This window comes from Anser anser, assembly GCF_964211835.1.
Source record: "Anser anser genome assembly, chromosome: 21".
NCBI classification, from domain to species: domain Eukaryota; kingdom Metazoa; phylum Chordata; class Aves; order Anseriformes; family Anatidae; genus Anser; species Anser anser.
This window is the reverse complement of record NC_139742.1, coordinates 10,681,286-10,700,025: the sequence shown is the minus strand read 5'-3', so window position 1 is coordinate 10,700,025 and position 18,740 is coordinate 10,681,286. Positions and strand designations below refer to the sequence as shown.

General features: G+C 42.5%; 1 protein-coding gene across 11 annotated transcripts in view; it reads right to left on the bottom strand.

The window, feature by feature from the left end:
* DAB2IP (DAB2 interacting protein) overlaps positions 1-18,740 on the bottom strand; it is a 224,258-nt gene that overhangs the window by 110,570 nt on the left and 94,948 nt on the right. The gene's annotated exons all lie outside the window — the stretch shown is intronic.

The following is an 18,740-nucleotide window of genomic DNA, read 5'->3' as shown; positions in this document are numbered from 1 at the left end:
AGCGCCACGCGTTTTAGTAGCAAAGCCTCTAATGTGGTATTTGCTTATTGTTAGGAGTTAATGTTCGACATAATCGGAACATTACATTTAATCTTTTGGCTAAATAAGGCAATAAAAAGCGTAATACTGCTGTGGTGTCCAGCGCTTACAGCATATGAGAACAGTCATGAGGTAAAGCATGTCAGCCAGGGAAAATGGGTGGTGTTTTAAAGGCAAACCAGGAGTTTGTGGCGAAGCCCGAAGAAGCGCTCATTTTACACCCTGTCAGACTGAATCAGGTCGATCCCTGGCAAATCCCCGCACAACCTGAGGTTCTGCACATGCCTCTTCCATTCCCCATCCCCAGGAGAGGGAGTAAGATATCCACTGGAAAAAGCACCGATTTTGACAGGCATAAGGCAAGGTGAGAAGAAGCAGCATCTTCCCACCGGGTGCCACGCCAGCATCCCAGACGTCCCCACAGAGCACTCCTCTGACCCCCGCCACGAGTCCCAGCAGTTTCTCCCATCAACCCTAAGGAAGGGATATAGGTCACATACCCCTTAGCAGCTCCCTTCTATAAACTGATTTCCTTTATATGTTTTGCAGAAAGATAATCACAGTCTGACTTATACGTAGCCTGTCATTTGTTGGTGCTATTTAAATGCTCCTTCCACACCTCGGATATTCATAGCTCACATTGTGTCTTTCTCAGGTTGCAAAATCTCCCGGGGCAGTCTGGGCAGCTCTTGTTATGGAAGCGGCTTTCCTGTTTGTAAGTGCATCAAGAATCTGAAACATCTAGATAGGTGTTTCACGTTTATTAAGTGCCACTTTACTTACAAATGAGGTGCGTAACATGCATTTATGTGAACTGAGTATTGCTCTGGAGCTACGTACTTGATTGAAAAAGCCCGATGTGCAGCACAGGCCATCCAGTTACATGCTGCATCGCGCGCCTCACACGAAGGGAACGCCAAAGATAACAAAGGCCTTTCAGAAGTGTTTGTCTGTGATAAAACCCTCTACAGAAATTCATTTTTATGCTAAAGAGAAACATCAGATGGTACAGCAGGAGAGAACAATGTGACTCCGAAGTAGCAGGTTTGGGGATGTCCTCCATTACCTCGAACACCGCTAAGATATTTCCCTCTGTACTTGGACCTCAGCCAGCATCATACTTTTGATACCAACTCCTCATGCTCCTGTTCTGGCTAGATCAGGCCATTGGTTGCCTGCTATGGAGCCTAGCCAAAACTTCCTGCGAAGGAAAGGACCAAAAATCAAAAATATGTAACTGGCCAACCATGCAACATGTCCCTAAATGCCACTGGTGAGCAGTGTCCGCCCCTTATCACCGCCAGCCCAGTCACAAACGTGTCACAATATTACCAAGTCACTTATTAAGGTCTTTCAGCTCTGGATGGGGAATTGAGAAGGAAAAAAGCAAAGACCTTCTGTGACAAACGATCACAGCTTTCTTTCACTACCTTATATTTCACATCTCGACAACTGTTAGATGATTCGTGCAGGATTTGGAAATTAGAATTTAGGGTTGCAATAAGACATTACTTTCCTTCTGTTTCGCATTGTTTTTACATTCATTGCTACCAGAAGGAGATCACACTGTGCCATTTTCAGTTTTCATTGCTAGCTTCATTGAGAGAATGATATGTCAGACATTTTAATGCTGATAAATTATAATGCTGTAGCAATACTCTGCACCTCTGTAGTGCACGCCAGATAGCAGGAACTCTCATGTGTGAATTACTGCCTTCTGTAATTTTACATGGGGTAAGAGAAAAAGAGAGAGGAGCTGGTCTCCGCAAGACAAGGGAGAGAGAATCCAACCTGGGGTGTAACTGCCGTGCTTTCCTGGTGAGATCATAAGTACATCATCCATTTCTTCTTCGTTTATGACTTTAAACCACATTTGATCCTGATCTCTACATGAATGAGGCTAATCCTAACTTATGAACATCGCCTACTCCTCTAGCCTCATTGCATTCTTGTGATTTCTAGTAATTAAAGTGTGGCACTTTATATTACATGTTCTTTATACTCCTTTAAGTTTATATTGCGAGCTGTGTGTGGCAGAATTGTGTCTTCCTATGTGTGGGCAGCACCTACCACCAGGAAAAACATCTTAGAGAAAGTTCAACTGCTAACCTGGAAAGTTTAATTCAGAAGTTAATAGACTGCATTTAATGACAATAAACAGAAATCTGAAGAGCCAAAAGATCCCTTCTAAATTTGCAGCAGCAGCAAATGACGAGTTGCCACCAGCTGTGGTGCTGAGGGCCCTTACTCGAGCCCCAGCGCAGCCGCGGGCAGAGCCCGGTCCCACCACAGCCGGGGCGCTCGGCAGCCACCGGGCTGGAGCAGCGCTGCCGGCAGTGCACAACCCAACCTCCTGCTACTGTGCGGCACTGCACACGTTAGTGCATTCTGAGCTAGTGCAAAATTTGCACAAATGAGAATAATGCTTCTGCTGCATTTAGTACAGATTTGTCTTTGGTTAGCCCCAAAGACTTTTCAGGTTCTGCTGGGATACAAGGAAGCAAATCTTGGGTTAATGCTAACTTCTTGTAGGCAGGGGGCATAAAGTCAATCATGAAATCCTTTCAGATGCAAGCAGGGGTACTAACTGTAGAAATTCATCCTGTGCACAGCCTAATTTCTCCTGCATGAGATGAGATATTTAAGGGTCACTGGAAAAGAGACTATTCTAGTCAAGAATCCGGCACCAGGCAAAGCTGCGCAGTCGTATGGAAGTTTGCCAGGCATAAAAGCGCACAGAGGAGCGTGGCACAGAACTCAGCAAGCCTAGCAATAAAGGGGTGCACAGAGTTCTTACTGTGCAGCCACGTGATTTCACTGCTTTAGGTGCAAGGGCCTTGCTTTTCTTGTTTTGTTTCTGTAGTTCTTACTCTGCCATCCTCGAGCCCAGAATACAATCGCTCGAATCAGAAGAGCTGACTGAAGTTATAATAAGATGCAAAGAAAAGAGGCAGGGAAAAAACTAAACAAATCCTTTAGAGGAATGGCTTAATCACAGCCACTGCTATGTAAGCCAGAACAGGACAGCCACAATTCCAAGCAGGACAATTAAGTCTGCTGTGATTTGTTTTTTTGTTTCGTGCATATTTGGACAAGCTCCAAATCTGATGCCACTGTCTTTGCTGCAAACAGAGGAAGGTAAGATTTTCATTTTAATTTTTCCTGCTTATCAACATTAGCATTTCCAATTACTCTAGACCCTGAAAGAGTATTTGTTATATTTGAATATTTTGTATATAATACTTTAAAAGCATATGTGCCAACTGATCAGAGCTGCATGCCTTTGAGATGCAGGAACTGGGTACTTCCATTTGCTCTGGACCAAGGGTAAGAAAACTGGAAAGAGAGAAAAAGGGAGGGCTGCTAAAATGAATACAGCACGGAAGACAGCAAAATCCTGAGTCTGTCTCCTGATCTCCTGTTTTATTAAATATCAAGTAATGATGCAAGTCTCACGTATCTGGAGCTGACTCCCACACCATTAATGTTCACTTGCAGTGAACCCACATGATAAAGTTTGAAAGGTAAAAAGTCAGCACCATGGAAACATAATATATGTGAAATTACATAGAAAGACAGATAGATGATAAATCAAGCTGGATGCTTCAAGTGCAGCTTTGTTTGGAAGAGTTCTGGCATCTCAGCATTTGCTAAGCCCAACAACCCAGCAGAGCATGGAGGGCTGGCCAAACACGCACGGGGCAAAGCGCGAGCGTGTGCAGGGGGCTGAGCCGTGGGGATCTGCACAGTGCTGATCGAGCTGGGACACTGCAGAAGCAGGCAGAAGTCCTGGCTCAGGTCCTCATCCAAAGACTACGCAGAACAAACGCTGTAAAGACATATCAGAGGAACCAGTGAACAGATGGGGTTATTTTTACAGTTCTTCCATAGCTTTTTGTTTCTGTTCAAGCAAATCTCAACTACAAGGGATATGAGAGGATGTCAGAATTTTTTTCGCTACTCATAATGAAACTGCCATAAATAAGTACTTGCTGCAAGTATAAATGTGTAATGTAGTATTTTATATCAGGTGTCCATTTTTTCCTAGTATATCAGGGATAAGTTTAGAGTTATAGTAAAACTGGGGGCAAATCTTTTCTACCAGATCTGTCTTTGCCCTGGGCTTTAGAACAATAGGTTTTTGTCCATTTGTTTTTAATGATAATATTAAAGTACTTCAGGTCTGTTTTTTATAGTGGTCTTGCACAGTATCTATCAGCCCATGGAATTATCCTTTTACTGAGGCTCCACAGAGTGGGTAATTTATAATTGTATTTGTGAACCAAGCAGAACCTTGCCAATGCTAATACTGTATTAGAGACATAAATGTACAGAAACAGTGGGTTTACCTGTTTCTACAATTACCCATGTTACCCTAAGCTTTCAAAATAAAATGGAAGCCATTTTCAGGCAGTATCTGATATTGCTCATTACCACGTAAAGACATCTAAGTGTGCAGCTCTCCTATTCTCTTTGCAGAGCATGACTGCATTAAACTACTACAAGGACCATAAGAAGCTGAGGGTGAGTTCAGGCATCAAATGCACATCCTGAAAGCCCAAGAAGTGAAGTAATCCACTGAGTGGTCTCCTGGCACTGATACAAGGAAGGAGGGAATTTCATGTACAGCACTGACCTTTATGGATCAAATACTTTTTATTTGTTCAGAGGCATGTGCCTGTAAGTATATGTATCCTTTCAAACACTTCATCTATAATTTATTACTGTCGGGTCTTTTGATTTGAACTTGTAAGTTAAAAGTTATTTTCCTATCATCCAATTCTCTTCCTGTCAGATGTGATAAAGGGCTCCATTCAGGAGGTGACCAAACAGACAGTCTCTATAGAGTCCTTTCCCTGAAGAGTGCATTTCTCGCATATGTGAAGCCGGTACTGCACATGGTATGAAGGAGCCGGTCAGCCAGAGCGTCATTTGAAGCTGGACATCAGCATGGGAATCCTTGCTGAATTAACCTTAAGAAGTTATGTTCTTGCAAGTTTATCAATCAATAACCACAAATTCTGCTACAAGAAAAAAACAGCTTGTTTGAATTGACAAGACCTGCCTAATATGCAAGCCCAGGGCAAGGGCAAGAAAAAGAAATATACTACAAAAGTCAGCAGAGCAACAGAGATGTGCACTTAAAAGGAAAACCAAAACAGTTTGTTACTTCTGGACCCAGAAATTTGCACACAGCTTAACATGTATTACCCTTTGTGTTTAGAGGAGGCTAAATGCACAACTTTGTTCAAGTGGGTGCAAAGTCCCTTAATTTACCCTTCCCTATCTTATTTTGTAAATCTCAGGACTCTTCCCAGTTACCCCATGGGCCCCTAAAGAAACAAGCAGATGAGGCAGTAACTTTTAGGTCTGAGAGTATGCGTACGCACTATCCATCCACGAAGCACCAGCTTGCTCTGACCGATGGTCTCTTAAAGCATTATTCCACAGGGATAAGGAAAGCCCCTCTGTGACATACGCATCTCGGAACTGAGATAAAAAACAAAAGAATGAAAAAATAGCTGCAAAAATATTGTGCATCCAGCGATAGATGGCAATGAAAGCTCAAATTGTACCGTTCCACATGCTGTGGTCAGACACGGGCTCTGGCATCCAGAGTTTGAGAATAAACACAGAGACAGAGCACTTAAGTGCTCATGAGGGTATGTCTGTGAGCCAGGCCATAAAGCAGTCCGGGAATGTGAGAAACAGCTCGTGTTGGTAAGTGCTGCTTAGCAACACTGCCCTTCTATGGCAAAGGATTAATCAAATTTGCAGTGTCATTGGAAATACTTGGTTCAGTCCATTTGAAAAATCAGATGAAGATGCACTGAAGTCCCAGAGGTCACCAAAGGGATAGTGTGGGTCTGTCTAGGTCATGAAAACTGGAATTATGTCAAATGAGAGGCACTGAGTGTTAATTAAAAATACGGCAAATGTAATACATGCAAGTATCAGCACATCACAGACAGAAGTAGTAACTTCAATGCATGTCATCTCATCCCTTTTCCATCTCTAGCCAATAAAGAATTGCTGCTAATGTTCTATTTTTGTGAAGATTTTACCCATCTTCTTGAAAATGTCTTGGTCACGGGGTCTTCTCCCACTGCCCTGGATAAAGAACCTGGCAGCTCTCGCTGCTGGGTACGCCTCTTCTCTCGGGTCATTTTTCCTGGTACTCAGCTAGATATTTCTTTGCAGAATTTCACTCTGTTCCTTTTCTGCTCTTTTCTACTAGAGGAAGACTCCTCTCCTAGCCTCTGAAATAGTCCCCCTCAGCCAGCACACACCCTTAGTCCCTGGCTGAGAGAACTACCAAAAACCTACCACAAACATTCACAAGCCAAGGCCCTCTGGTGAAGTAACCAAAACCCGGGGCAGCCTCTCTGCACTCTCCGACTACCACTGATGACATCCCTAACGTGCCCAGGGAACAGGCAGGGCAGTAGTAGAGTCTGAGCGAAGGAATGCGACTGCTGGGAAGAATCTTGAACACACCTGCAGTTCGACAGACATTGCTATTCAGGGATCACCCAATTCTTCAATTTGGATTCTTTTGTCCTCCTGTTAGAACAAAACCCCGCTATTCTGGATTATTTGTTCACAGCTCCATAATTATCATACTGTCAACACTTCATATCCAAACAAGACAGATAAATATTCCTTAGGAAGGTAGGAGAAGGGTAATTGAGCAATCAGGGATGAATGATGCAGAACCAGAGATGCAAGTAGAATGCAAGTAACCCTGAAGAACAAAACCAGTTGTTTACCCAGAGAGAGGAGCAATGAGAAAAAGACTGCCTAGATGAAACCAAGCAAGGATGCCACCTGGGAAAGAAGTTCAGTGGGGTGAAACAGTTTTCTTATTTAACTGGCACAAACATCCAAGAGGGCAAACTGTTCATACACAAAACTTCTCTGTTTGTTCTTTAGCAGGAACAATCCCGACAGAAGCAGAGCACCCCCTGTGAGTGCTGAGGGCTGCCAGCTTCCCAAGGGTGAACAGAAGCTGCGCCAGAACCCCTTGCAGGAGCTGGTTCCCTTCATCATCTAATGTGGAGAAGCCATGGGTCTTTTTGGTAGGGATGAAGTTTCATCCTCAAAGTATCATTAACTAAAACATGCTCACTCCCCCAGTTTGGGCTTCAAGAGTGATTTTCTTCCAAAAAAATCAAAGCTTAAATATTCATTTTAATTTGCTTTACTTCAGACAATTGGTTGCGTGTTAAACCAGCTGAATCTTGAATCTGGAAAGCCAGCCAGAATGGCTGTCACATATACACCAAGCTACTGCATTCCAGTAATTTTCAATCCAATGCTGTTAACGGCTTCTTTCTGATGTACGCTCTTGTTCATAGATCCAGGACCTCTGAAAGAAAGCCTACAGGCAGCATGCATTGGTAAAACCTTACATGTGAGCCTGGATGAGCTGTGCAATTACCTTGGCTGCATGTAAGAAAAGGCCATTCTTGTTTGTGGGATAGAGGGTGATATGCCTGCCATCCTTCTGGACACAGCTTCTCAAGAAGCACAGCAACTAAAGGCCTGGCACCGACATGTTGCAGGGGAAGCACCCAGTTTGTCAGCAAATACCCAACACAAGGTAGAAGGTCAGAGGCATAAAACTAATTTCTAGACTCCTAAGAAATCCCACAACAATTTTCTATTCATTTTTTAAAGAACCATCCTCACTGGATTAGCCTCCTGAGAGTTTAAGTGTCTTCAGACAAAATCTCCAAATCCAGGAGATATGCAGCCAAACTGTTATTAAAAACACTGAAACGATATCCAATGAGTTCAGAGACTTCACCTGTTTGTGACATAGAGAGTTTTAAGTATTTGACTTTCATTAGCTGTAGTAAGTTTCACACTTACAGTCTCCCATGCACTGTATACACAGAAGATTTATTTTACAATGGAGAGCAACAGATTTCAATCTGGCAACTATTTTTGAAACCTCAGATACAGAGAGAATGAGTGCCGTTCAGATTAAAAGGAATAATCCCCAGCTGACAGAAAATTATTCACACTCCTATAAATTTAAACTTTTACAATACTTTTTGTAGCTTAATAATGACTTAAACACTTGATATTGACTGTGAATCATTACATTCATCCTGCTTTTAAAATGTAGTTGTGATTTCACCAAAGATAAAATAAAGAATTTATAGGACATGGTAGGAGTGTATATTTGGATGCTTTGTGATCCCATTCAGGCATGAAAAACAACCAAACTCTGCAAAGATTGATGGTTTCTATCACTCAGACTTTTTATAGAAGGCATCCAAGGAAAAACACCTGCAGGTTCTTAAGACTTCAAGCGCGTGCACAAGGTGCTAGGACACAACTATATACAGCGTCCTGCTTGCCAGGACACGGAAGTCAGCGCAAGGCATACAGACATAGACATCCTGACTCCAGTCCTTTGGTGCTTTTGCTGTAACCTAAGAAGCCCAGCAGCTTTCAAGAGCTGCACTTTTGAAACAGTCACTGTGGGGCAGAACTCCAGTGGGTGGCTGACCATGGGGCTCAGCCCATTTATACCAGACACTTACCCTGTGTAAGTAGTCATGATAAAGCACTCTGCCCTTTGATTCAAGGAAAGAAGGTACATTTTCATACAAACCAGACTACCTTAACTGTTTTACAATATCAGAAATGCAAATACGCCTTCTAAAAGTCCAGAGGAAGACCCGTGGTTCAACAAGCTTACTGTCTGACAAGGAGAGAAATGAGGGAGCATGGGCAGAGGTGGGAGAGCAGGCAGGAAATACTGCCAAAGCAGCTTCTTTGGGCAGGTCACAGAGGAAATGAGTTTGAAGGAAGAGGTGTCTAAGTGATTTGCTACACCGACTACACAGCAGATAAGCAGCAAAGCCAGGATCACGTCCCAGGAATGCTTCATTCCTACGCCAGCAGTCTAGTTATTCAAATACATCGCCTCGTGTTAAAACAGGTATCAAAGCTCTCCAAAATGAGCAATAAACACGCAGGGGAGATGAGAAAACCATCTCCATAAATCTGTTTGCATTAGTGTTCTCTTTTAAAGTCCACCTTTGCTATATGATACAGAATAAAACGCTTCATGAGCGTGTTTGATATGTGCTTACTCTACTTTGATTTATGGCTTTGGGGCAGCTTGTGGGTATCATGTTGTATCTAGTCATCAGGCTCTTCCTACTCACTGCCATTTGAAACCTTCCAGGCAGAGCAAATACTGGAAGAGTGAACCTACTTTTCCACAACTTTCATGGCCAACTCTAGGTCTACAGAAAGGTATCAACATCAAGTCATGGCATTTTCATTGACAAATCCTGTGTAGTTTTAATAACACGTTTTCTACAAAACCAGCTGCTAGACTAATAAATTTTAAAAAGCAGTTGGTAGATGATATGTTTAGAATAAAAAATTATTATTATCCTTTGAATGTAGGGATCCATTGTGTAATTTTGCAGTAAAAGTTACTCATTCAAATATGAAACTCGTGTTTCAGGCAGATGGTCTTGGTTCCAAAGACTTTCACGACATTTCTGAAGCTTAAATTGGAACATTTGTATTCAGCAATAATTACATCTGCAATCAAACACAAATGTTAACTCCTGCAAAGGTACAGTGAATACTTACTATAATTCAGACAATACATCAGTCTTGTGTTTTTCCGCTATCTACCTTTCTAGACAACTTAATTTCCAGACATAGTGAAAACACTTAAGATGAAGCTCATTTGTCCTGATCTCAAAATTTAAGAAAATCTTTTGAGTGTTTCAGTTTGATTCACCTTCTGCTTACAGCTTTGAAAAAAAGGAGAAAAATTACAATGAAGGCATAAATATAACACACATATGACATTTACAGAAGTAAACCAGCCTTGATTTCATGAGGTTTTCTGTCTATAATGACACGCAGATCAGACAGCTTTTTGTTTAAGAAAGCTTAAGACTGTAACAGGCAATAAATAATTAGGATCAAGTAGAAGGAATCTTTTTACTTGAAATTATACTACAAAAAACACAAGAACTTCAAGGTGTTGTTTTTAAATTGGTCAAAAAGTTCTCAAAATCTGTAAGTCCCCTCCTAGTTAAAATAGAACCAGAGACCAGAAACACTCACAACTCCATCTAGAGACTGGAAGTGAGGTCTCTACCTGCCCTCTCTATGCAAAATAAAATGGAAAATCACCCAGTGGCTCTACTTTTCAGATGAAATCATAGATATTCAATCATCAATTTAAATTTTAATGAAAAACAGTCCAAGACTACTCCCTTCTATTTCACCCATATTTACTGCTTTCTTTTCCCTCCTAAGCTCGTACCTTGTGTCTGACCTTTGGGTTATGGCGGTGAGGAATGTGCTGCGAGGTACCAGTACACTGCATGGCAGACAACTATGTTTCTTAGGATACTCAACTTGAAAGTTTGTCAAAGATGTAACAGAGAAAGAACTGGAGGCAAAAATTATGTTCACTGTTGTTTTATCCCTCTGCAAAATAATAAGACAGACATCTTAAGTGGCAGAGCCTATTTTTGGGTCTTAGCTGAGATTATTTCTTGCCTAATTATTAGCAGTAGATTTACTATCTTTAAAGCAGAATTTTGTCACCCAGCAGGAAATTTCTATTCTATCAGGCAGATTTAATTCTCATTCATTTATTCCTTAAGTGTTTTTGACTCGCTTGCTAATTATCAAGGAAGGCAGCATTCAAAGTAAGTCTGACACAAGGAGGCACCATGGCCTGCATGCTGGCACTCCGCTTCAGCCAGCTGTCACTTCGGTTGTACAACTTTGAGTCTCGTTTCCAACCAAGGTGTCCCCCTTTCTCCTTATATTAGCACAGCTTGAATTACTATTTGTAAATCTTTAAAAAATCCTAGATTTGACCCAGTACAGAACCACAGGCAAGGTATATGGACGCCTTTTTCACCCTGTTCTTCCCAAAGGGGATCACAGTGCCCAGAAGCGACTGGATGTAGGGATACGGGAACATTACTTGGACATGCTGAGTTCCTGCCTTGTTCTTTACCACATCCCCATTTCCCAAGTACATCTACAGACATTGCCATCTCTGCTCTCAGTATTAAGCTACACAATACACTGCTATCTAAGATTGCTCTAGAAAGAAAACTAATCCTAGATTCCACCTATTCCTGCAACATCTGCATGAAGCAGGTGAGCACAGAGCTGGACACACCTTCCCTTACACTGCCCCTGTGTCTTGGAACAGGGGGCTGCCGAGGTCACTGCAGCTCAAGCAGAAACTCTCTGACATCGGCAAGGAGGCAGAGCCGTGGCGCAGCCCCTCGGGGCTCCCAGCTGCTGTCTGAACGTGACACGAGCTGACCCAGCTCTGTGCGTCAGAGCCTGGGACACACATCGGGGCAAACCTCCCACCAGTTGCACAGGAGGCACGGGAACTCGATCATTTACTACAGCCAAGCCACACGATGGGAAATACGTGGCTATTATCTTGCAATTGGCAGGAGAGAAGGGAGGAGAGCAGGGCAAGCAGAGGCAGGTTGTGCTGAGCACCGGGAATCCCATTTGCAGAACAGTATATACATAACTACACTGAGCTATTTAGGAAATAAAGACGTGATTAGTTCTGGAGCTAATTTCCTTGGTGCTTTGAAGAGTGTTGCAGGTAAGATATGATCCACTGTAATTACGGAGGAAGATAAAGACAGGAAAGTTGCTGGCAGAGCTCCAGGGCCCAGGAATACCTGAATACCTCGGGAAAGGCTTTGCAGCTCGTACCGTCTCTTTCACAAATTGCCCTTGATGCCTGAGCCACTACTATCACTGCTCACTAGGAAAAAAAGAGGGTGGGGAGGACAAATGTAGTCTACTCCTTATCAGTGCAGTGCTGAGGAACAGCGGCAGTATGGAGGAGAAAGTGAATCTTGTTTCCATGGCAACTGAAGTTTGAAAAAAGTATACCGAAATCAATGTCATCTTAACACACGTTTGCGTGCAGACCCACAGTATTAAGTTATTCAACTGCAAGCATCATGAGACTGTAATCACCACCTGACCGTCCAAAGAGACCTGCTGCTCGGAGGAGCCGTGCTTGGTTTGGAACAACAGTGTCCCCACCTGGAGGAAGCTCCTCACACTACGCAGCGCCAGCTTGAGATTTGGATGGGAAGAAGAAACCTCCAAAACAACTTACAAATGATCTAACTTAGCAGCCCTACTCAAAAGAAAGTGCCGTAAGCTCTCGCATGCCTGGTAATGTTCAGTCAGCACTTCCACAGGGGCAAACAACGCAGGCGATGGCTTCCCACCGGGACAGAGCAAACGCTTACCCGATTTCCTGCCCCAGCACCCAAAGCTCTTAGCAGAGGACACAGATGGCATGTGAGCCATCTGCCACAACCAAAGTCCAAGAAATGATGGCTCAAAACATGGCATACATCTGTCTCAGAAGCTAAGAACAAACTTGGAAGACATTTAACGATAACTGCAGCAATGACACACCTTTCTATTAATTCCATTACCATCAATTTCATATCTAAGTATTTAATATCCATGAGCTAAAGCAATGCTTGTTTCCAAATGGAAAAAGTTCAGAGATGAAGGTCCTGATTAAATGGATGCTTATGGTCTACTGGAGCTCTCTAAGAGATTCAAATAATACCTTGCACTACTTGAATTGTTTTCTGAAAGCACAATATCAATGCTTTTCAAAGTGGGAAAACTGAATGTGTTTATTATCCTACCTTTTATATCTGCAGTACAATTCTTTATCTGTGACCCATAAACAAATTAAAGGGACACTGGCAAGCTGTACATTTTAATGTTCTTCTTTTCTCTGTTCTCAGAAGCCTGAGAATTTTTCAGTGCCTAGAGGCTTAAACAAATTAAAGCTTTTGTTTGTTTACTTTTAGCATTTCATTAATTTCACAAAAGTGAAGCTAGTCAGATTCATTTGTCTTCCTGGAGCCTATTAATTAGCATTTTGCATTTGGACTTCCAGGAAACAGTTTTAAACATTTTTATTTGTTTATTTTTAAAGTAATTTTGGAGGTAGTTGTTTCTGTTCAAATCATCCTTTGGAAATGGAAGACTGAAAAAAATTGATATCGATCCAAGTATGTTGGTGGAAAATCCAGCGAGAGCTTGGCATTGTTTGTCTGTCTTTGCGGAGGGAATTCAGACAATTGCAACAGATCAAAACACAACAGAGCACGCAAGCAAATACTAGATTGTGAAACTGCCACAAAAGCCAAACATGCTTTGGAGAGCTTTTACCATTTTCACCACTTTAAGTGATGCCTTGATTGTTTCCGCTCCTTATACAAGATGACGAGCACCACCACTATGCAATCCCAACTCTCTTACACAGATTATGAAAGATGGGGAAAGTCATATAATCTTTCCAAGCCTTAGTTTCCCCGTTCAGTTTAAGGCATTATGATAATTTGCAACCTCACAGTGACTGCAAGCTTGAATTCATTGAGATTGGCAGAACACTTTAACAGTCTCAGATGAAAGGTGCTACAGAAGTGCCAACTACTATCACTGTAATTATCATTCAATATACACTGATCAAAAGAATGAAATGTGAATTAGCATTTCCTATTAGCCCTACTTACAGCCTAAATGTTAAATATTCCTCCCATGGGCTCCCTCCATGAAAACACAAAGGAACTGTTGGTATTTCTCGTACAGCTACAACAGTGCTGCTACAGGAGTGGAGGAGTCAGGAGAGCTAAGGAGAGCCAAAATGTCACGGAGGCACGCAGCTTCTCCCAGGAAAGCCTGCCCAGGCTCTGTGGGACGTGGAACCGTGGCGCTGCCCTCTCCCTCTCGCTCCTCGTCCATCTCCGGTCTCTGTCCTGACACAAAGCTGTGACCCGCTGCAGCCCCAAGGATTTTCTGCCATTGGCCTCCTTTGGACCCTGAACACTCCCAGGGAGTGGGCCCTGCTCGCCTGAAAGAAGTGTAGAAATTTGGCTTGACTTAATGAATGGAATCAAGCTAATTTCCACTCACTGCAGAGCTAGACATGCTGAAATGTTTGCTTTCCTTTCTCACCTGGCAAATACACAGTATTTGACTTTATTTTCCTTAGAAACACGGGAAGCAACAATGTGATTTCCCCTGTATTCCTGAATATGTTTCAGCAGCAGCTGGGGCAGAGCACTTCTGGGATTCGTGGCCAGTTCCCACGTGGTGGAAGCTGCCCCCGCTGCAGGTTAAATAGGATCTGACTGGGGGCTGTGTGCATCCATGGCCTGTAGGAGCTAACCAAACTCTCTTAATTCTTTTTGGGCGCAGCATCAAACAGATGCTAACAATAGCGGGTCATGTTCCATCTCTGCTTACTGCCACACACCAGAGCTAGCCTTGCTGCTGCCCAGACGGACCCTGCTGGAAAAGAGGACTTTGCTGTCCAGTCACGTCAGTTTGATAGCAATCAAAAGCAGGCCAAACCATGCTACACTCCACAAAACCCAAAACAGGATTACTAACAGTTTTAAAGAGAAGCGGCCTCGGCATGTGAATTAAGCTGTTGAGGAGCCCTGCGCCTCTTCCTTTTTGTAAAACCATCCTTCAGACAGCTACAGGCTCTGAAAAAGAGACCTCCCTGGAACATACTCAGTTCAAAAAGGGAAAAAAAGTCCATACCCTGCCTTGCTGAGTCCTTTTCAGTGAAGCAGGTCATAGCACCATGTCTTTTATCCTGTCATTCCTGTCTCCTGTTTGATGCACATAATAAATCCACAGTGGTTTGAACTGCAGCTCCGTGCTGAAATCTGACAATCCCACGGATCTTTAACTGTGCTGCCTCCCAGCACTCCCCCAGCTGAAGCCTCCAGGTTTACTTAGAAAATTTTAAATATACAAGGTCAGATTCAAATAATTTAAAATATTATATTTACAATCAGTTTCACTTTCCAATTCTTGTGCTAGCTAGCACTGAGCAGGGAAAAAAGATTCCCTTTTTTAAACAAAATCTAGCTTTCAGGATTTAACTAGAATTTATCCTATGTCTCATAAAGTACACTCAACACTTAAAGAACAGATCTTTACATTACCTGTGAGATTTACGTTAACAATGTGACTTAGAAAAATAAGACAGAAGGCTCTAATTTTAATAACAAGCAACTGAAAATTTGACAACATGGGGTACTGGCACAGAAAGTAAGAAAGCCAGGCATGTCTGATCTGGAAACCATGATGTGGAGGCCAGAAAAAACTCTTACTCATTTTCATATGGTAGCACCAACTTTGAGAAGAACATTTAATTCTCTTGAAACTGAAGGAGGATTCAGAGAAGTAATTAGGAGTAACTTAACTAGTGGTTAACAGCAGGACTGGGAATTAGAAATTAAGAAATTCAGCTCAGGACACGTTTCCTGGCTTTGCTGCATGATCCCATTTAAGTTAGTTAACTTCTCCCTGCTGTAAAACGCGGGTGCCAGTAAGTAGCCACCTTTGGGGGGAGCCTGGAGATCTATCAACCGAAGACGCTTTAAGAGGTCAAAGTCTGCACGCTGTTACTGTACCTGACAAAAATGAATCTGACAGTCAGGTTAGCACTGCTAATTTTTGCAAAACAGTACCAGTGAGACTAGAAATAACTGCAAATGTTCAAGATGACCTCGTTTTTCTTCCAATCCCTAAAATGCTCAGAAACTCAAAGCTTCCAAGCATGCCCTGTTCCACAAACAGTGTCTGAACTGACAGATACATTCTCGAAGTAATTTACATATTTCTTGCTGCCACTAACACTGGTTATCCAAATTCAGTTGCAGTTGACAGTTTAATGATAATAGCTTTCTGTTTATATATCATCTGTGATAATGTTCCTATTCTCCTTAAATTCAGTTCCCGTAAAAGGGGTGCTCTAATGTATGCAGCCACAGACCGAAATGATAGTAATTTTCCCTTCTAGTTGGAATGGTTTGGTAAACAATTACATTCCAATTAAAGACGGGGTGTTCATGCCGAGGGAAGCACCATTCAGCTCTTCACATAATACAGGAAGATAAATTTGCCAAAGTCAAACTATTAAAATACAATTTACGTGACTGCTTTTGAAAAAAATACTTGAAACAAAATGGAAAACAGAGTATATTATGCACTGGAAAAACTTAGGAAAAATCTTTCACTGTATCATCCACAGCAGCTTGAACTAGGATCTCATTATTTAGGATTGCATTCAGTGAAGAAGAATGGTAGAAGGGCTACTTGTTTTCATTTCTTCAGGAGTTTCCATTTACTGGTATGCCATTAGGACTTAATACTTCATTTATCAAGGATTAAAAGCAGGACAGGTGGAGGAATGCCATAAGAATAGCGTATAATGTATCACTGTAAATTCAGCTGTATACTCAACCCAAACAGACAGAAAAACTGCTGGAAAACTTGGTAACATTACACGCAGGAGAACTGAAACCTAAAAAGATTTCCTGCTCAGGGCGCTGTCTCATGGCAGAGTGGGACTCTACAAGCAGCCCCTGTGCTGACTCAGGAAAGCTTCCCAGAGGAACCAGAAAGTCCTCCTCTGATCATCCTCATCCTTACAGAACCAGCAGTTATACAGATATATTTGCAGTGAAGCAGCATCCAGGCCTGTGGCCCACCTGGGAAGCACTGTACAAATGAACCACAAAGGACAGCTCCTGCTCCAAGACATCTCACAGGAAGCGCAGAACAGACAACCCGCAGACAATGAGGAACAGGAGAAGACAGGGAGATGGCAGTCAGCTTCATGACTGACAACGACCTGGTGAGGAGTGTGTTTGCACCACCGAGTTTGTCCTTTGAAGCCTCTCTGAGCATCATTCCCCTCCAAACCGAGTTACACAATTCTATGGATGGATTTCAAGTTGAGCCAGGGGAGGTTTGGGTTGGATGTCAGGAGAAATTTCTTTGCTGAAAGGGCAGTGCAGCATTGGAACGGGCTGCCCAGGGCAGTGGTCGAGTCACCATCCCCGGAGGTCTTAGAGAAATGTGCAGACGCAGAATTTGGTAGCCTGGTTTGGTGGTGGACTCGTCAGTACTAGGTTAAAGGTTGGACTAGATGAGCTTAGAGGTCTTTCCAACCTGAATGATGCTACGATTTTGTTTTTTGGAGCCAATGTGGCTTCAACTACAAGAAGCACAGAAACATTTTCCCAGCTTATGGAAAGCAAGTGATTGATACTAGAATTGAGGATTAAAGGGATGGAGGGAAGAGAATTCTAAACCCTCTCTGGCATTTTGATGGGAAGAGAGAGTACACAGACGCTTCTTCAAACAGCTCTGTAAGGGAAGCAGAGTACCATTTTCAAACTGCTTAAAATCAGACCACCTGATATATAAATTCCCTCTGTTAGGAGGGAGGCTCCTTGCTTAATCAGTGAGGTAGACTAACAGCAAGAAATCACGCCGGTTTCTTGATCCAATCAGCCTGCTTCTTCTGCACGAGATCTTTGTCAGTTTGGATTTCTGCTTGGCCTGGGATATTTGCAGAGAACTGAACCAGGCTCTAACAAAAGCAGTCAATAGATGGCAGTATTCCAATGGGATGGGAGAGAAGTCATCACACAGCAAGTCTCGGGAATCTCACCCTGGCTCGTGATTTCCCTGCAAGGTGGGCAGTGTAGGAGGATTTCATAGTCAGCGGAGTTTCTCATCTTCTGGTCCCTGTGTTTGTTAAAATACCACCCAAATTCCAGGTTTAACCCATCTCACAGCTTAAGCTATTTGAATTCAATGCTGAGAGGCTAAATGCCTCTCTGCATTCCTGTAACCAGAAAATGTCAGTCAATAGCAAGACTTCAATCATCTTCCCTTGGAGAGGAGTCCAGCACTTGCCCTTGGTTACACTGGTGTCTGCAGCTCTTGAGCATTATTAGCTGCTACCAATTACCCATTGTCAGGGAGACAACCCCAGGTCACTGCCAAAGCAGGCAGCATTTTAACTAATACTTTATGCTAAGTCAAGTCTGTCTTTCTGTCCTCAGATACTGCTAAAGCCCTTGTTAATTAGGTCTCCTTATTCAAGAGGCAGAATCATGCCAAATAAGAAGGGTCCCAACAAGACTACTTAACTGTAAAGATGTCTCCTGCTAAGATGTGTGTGAGGACAGTCAGCCTCTTTCACGAGTACATCAGATATGATAAAACAAACCCTTTCATTAGGACTGGAATGTCTCTGCTTGCATCTAGGTTTTATACTGACATGCACCAAATCACCGCTGTTCCTAGGCACCAACACAGCAGTCAGAAAGGTCTCTCCTAATCCACATGAAGCATGAAGGCCCCAGATGAGTGGTCACTGGGATTAGAGATTTAGATTCATTAGATTTCATCAGATCTCATCAGATCATACAGAGCTCTGATAGCACAGGAGTTCAGTGAGACAGGCTGAAGTGGAATATAAGCATTTTACAACTTGAGATGACTAGGATTAAGAGAGTTTTTGTAATGTTTAAGAAGCTTTATTAAAAACTTCTTCATGTGGAAGGAATAAGAACAGTTCACACAGAATAGTTCATGTATTGAGATGCGGAAAACTTAAGGCTTGATTTTCAAGGTTATGTTTTAGGACTCAAAAAACTAGTATAAGCTGTTGTTTTCCAAAGTTCCTACAAAAAACATAACACTCAATTAACCATAACTTGTCATGCAAACTTCTGTATGGGAGGAGAACACATCCACTACAGAAGGCTTTAGTTTTCAAATGAGAGAAAGCAATTGGGAGTGTAACA